Genomic DNA, 3,854 nt, shown 5'->3' on the forward strand with positions numbered 1-3,854 from the left:
CAAAATATTAGTCCTATAACATACTCCAGAAAGATAGGGGGACCCTGGGTTGAAGTGCGTTTGCGAAATGCAGCACTCACTACCTTCCTTGCAGATATTCCTGAGGCACCTTGAAACCTTAAAAGCTCTGAAAATGCCTGCTGAAAAGAAACCTGTTGAACTCTGTTAAAGCTATCACAGAGTCCTCTTCTTCATGAGTGTTTAATGCATTCTACAGAACTTTGTTTCCTAACAAACTCTTTGGGGAATGTTTATTTGCTCCAACACCCTCGTTTGAAGAAGAAACTAAGGTTCAGAAAGGTAAAGTGACTTGGCCTGGGTCTCCCGGCCAATAAATAGCAGAGCTGGGACTTGACTCAAGCTAACTAACTCTTTGACCTATTGCTCTTTTTATTAAACCACACTGAGAAGACACCTTTGGCTGTTGATGTGGCCAATCACTCTCCAAAGGTTAAAGGTTTGTATTATTGGTTTCATAGCCCCTCAGCCTTTTTCCAGGGCTCTGTATCCATTACTTTGAGGGTGCAGGGCTCCCTGCTGCTCTGGGGAGGGTTGGAGGAGCTCGGCAGCAGATTGGCTCAGTCTTCCCCAACCCCCGTGTCTGTAATATTGCCGCTGCTGGTCCAGGTCCAGGGAACACTCACACACAGGCATCAATTTTCTTCTGAAACCCCACACGCCAGGAAATCTTCTCTGAAGGAGGGAAAAAGCCCAATAACCCAGCCCTGACAACGTGGCAGCTCTTACACATTCCTTGACGTGGCCCACAAACCAAACCTTTCTTCAGTTTAGCTGCTGTGAGGCCAGGAATAACGACCGCCCTGCCAGCCCAGAGACGTGGCAGCCTATGCTGCATGACTCAGCCAGCCCGAGAGGCAGCCTGAAGGCTCCAGCCTCTGGGGTCTCTGGGCTGGGGCAGATGGATGACGAGGAAGGGCGATCTGGACTAAGCAGCTCAGCCCCATCCTCTTCCCTGACCCCTGTCTCTTCTCCTCCACTACCTGAGACAAGGCGGCCCTCACTGTCATCTGAGGCGGATCCAGCACTGCGGCTTCATGTCATCTCTCTCCACTCCTGGATCCTGTACCTTTCCTCAGACAGGAGCTTCTTGTCATGATTCTTCGAGATTTCCCATGTCTGTTTCCGACTGCATTCTGTGGAACTCTGGGAGTTCCATGCAGCAGCCTTAAGAGGACAGAAGGAAGGCCAAGGAGGCAGATCTTCAGACCCCTCGCCCGTCCTTGCTTCAACCAGAGCAGAACTGCTTTTGTCTGTTTGAAGTATTGGGCTTTTGTCTAAAATTTCATTTCTTTTTAAATTTTTATTTGTACTTTGTTTTTATTTTTTAATTTTAAATAAAATTTTAATTTACATTTCAGAGAAACTTTTGTAGTAACGAACTATAGAAATAATCCCTGAAAGTATAGTCTTGTAAGATTTAATTTTCAAAAGTGGTTTCAGTAATTTAAAAAAAACTTTGGAATGCACTGATTTATTTTCAGCCCACTGGCTCTCCAGGTGAGAAAAAAATGAACCCTAGAGAGAAGGGGTGATCTATCCAAAGACCCAGTGCATCGTAAGCTCTCCAGGGCTCTGTGGGAAGGGGGAGAGTTCTAAGATCCAAGCAGAAGCCACGGAAGACTCGAGCCTGCCTGCTGGAAGCTTTCAGTCTGGTCACTCTGGGCAGGCAGGCAGCTGGTAGTCCCTATGTCCCTATGTCCACCCAGAAGCTGGAGGAAGAGACTCCATCTATTAGCCTGGCATCTCCCTGAAAGAAAAAACCAGAGGCCAGGTGCTCACGCCTGTAATCCCAGCACTTTGGGAGGCCAAAGCAGGCAGATTACTTGAGCCCAGGAGTTCAAGACCAGCTTGGGCAACACAGGGAGGCCTGGCTGTACAAAAAATACAAAAATTAGCCTGATATGGCGTGTGCCTGAGATCCCAGCTAGTCAAGAGAATGAGGTGGCAGGATCACTTGAGCCCAAGGAGGTCAAGGCTACAGTGAGCTGTGATCCTGCCACTGCACTCTAGCCTGAGCAACAAAGTGAAACTCTATTTGAAAAAAAAAACAAAAACAGAAAACAAAACTGCCAGGCGCAGTGGCTCACACCTGTAATCCCAGCACTTTGGGAGGCCAAGGCAGAGGGATCACCTGAGGTCAGGAGTTCAAGACCAGCCTGCCCAACATGGTGAAACCCCGTCTCTAGGAAAAATACAAAATTAGCGCAGATGTCGTGATGCATGCCTGTAATCCCAGCTACTCAAGAGGCTGAGGCGTGAGAATCACTTGAACCTGGGAGGTGGAGGTTGCAGTGAGCTGAGATCATGCCACTGTACTCTAGCCTGGGCAACAGAGCAAGATCCTGTCTCAAAAATAAATAAACAAACAAAATGAGCACTGGACAAGGATTTGAGAGACCTGGGCTCCTCACCCAATCATTAAATGATATGGGCAAATCCTTTTCTCGTTGTGGCCCTTACTTTGCTCATTTTTTTTTTTTTTTCTTGAGATGGAGTCTCACTTGGTTGCCCAGGCTGGAGTGCAATGGTGTGATCTTGGCTCACTGCAACCTCTGCCTCCCGGGTTCAAGTGAGTCTCCTGTCTCAGCTTGCTGGGTAGCTGGGATTACAGGCACCCGCTACCACACCCCATTAATTTTTGTATTTGTAGTAGAGACGGGGTTTCACCATGTTGGCCAGACTGGTCTCGAACTCCTGAACTCAAGTGATCTACCTGCCCCAGCCTCTGAAAGTGCTTGGATTACAGACATGAGCCACTGTGCCCAGCCATTTTGCTCCCTTGTAAAATGAGGCTATTGGGTTAAATCATGGTTTCCAGGCAGTGGGTGATGAGAACCAAGATGATGGGGTTCAGATCCTCTTAGAGGCAGCTGTTGTTTTGCTATGTTAATTGTAAACAAGGATTCTGCAGCTAATAAAATGCTTGAAACTCACTAGGCCATGTAACTTAAAGGCCTTTTGACCATTAAATTCAGTGTTTTTGTCCTCTTTCTGTCTCCTGCTTCTCTTCCTCCCCTGAATTCCTTACTCAAATCCCTGAGTTTGCTGGCAGAGACTTCACGATTCTTCAGGGTTGCATCCCTAAGTCTATCTTTCTGTCTCTCTGGAGGCTGGACTCTGCCCTCTCACTTGCACCATGGGAGAAGAATTGCTTCTTTCCTAAGATCGCAGAACAATGAGGGAGACCCAAGGGTCAGGACAAATCAGAGCCAGCCACCCCATCTGGTCCAATGCTGAGCTCTCCAGCTCCCCTGTCTCCCACTGAACGGCTCGCTTCCCAGCCCCATCCCAAGTTAGGTTATTTTCCTGATTCAGACATTTTTGTGGTGTGAAATCATCTCCGCCCAGTCAGCCGAAGCTGGGAGCTCACTCCAGCCCACTGCAGCTTGCTGGCCCTCCCTTTCCCTGCCACGTCCCCACACCCTCAGCTCCTCTCCTCCCAGCACTCAGAACTTCCATTTGATTTCCTTTCAATTCTGCAAAGAAACAGAGTGTCAAGGGCATGTTGGATTCAGCTCTGTCCTCTCCCTGTAGCTCCTGGTGCAGGTCCTGGCTCAGGATCAACCCCTAAGGGAAGGTGATTAACGTAAGTTTGTTAAATCAAGACAGAGAAAGGAGACAAAGGAAGACAGACAGAATCAGACAGTGGAAGGGAGAGACACACTGAGAGTCTGCCATGATCAAGAGAGAGACAGAGGCCACGCATGGTGGCTCATGCCTGTAATCCTAGCACTTGGGGAGGCCAAGGTGGGTGGATCACCTGAGGTCAGGAGTTTGAGACAAGCCAGGCCAACATGTCAAAACCCTGTCTCTACTGAAAATACAAAACTTAG

The 3,854-nt window shown here is 48.4% G+C and overlaps 1 pseudogene; it reads right to left on the reverse strand.

The window, feature by feature from the left end:
- Nucleotides 1-1,359: 1,359 nt before the first annotated feature.
- LOC112627323 lies at nt 1,360-1,431 on the reverse strand (annotated as a pseudogene).
- Nucleotides 1,432-3,854: the final 2,423 nt, after the last annotated feature.

The sequence above is a fragment of the Theropithecus gelada genome, chromosome 6 (assembly GCF_003255815.1).
Source record: "Theropithecus gelada isolate Dixy chromosome 6, Tgel_1.0, whole genome shotgun sequence".
In the NCBI taxonomy this organism is placed as follows: Eukaryota; Metazoa; Chordata; class Mammalia; order Primates; family Cercopithecidae; genus Theropithecus; species Theropithecus gelada.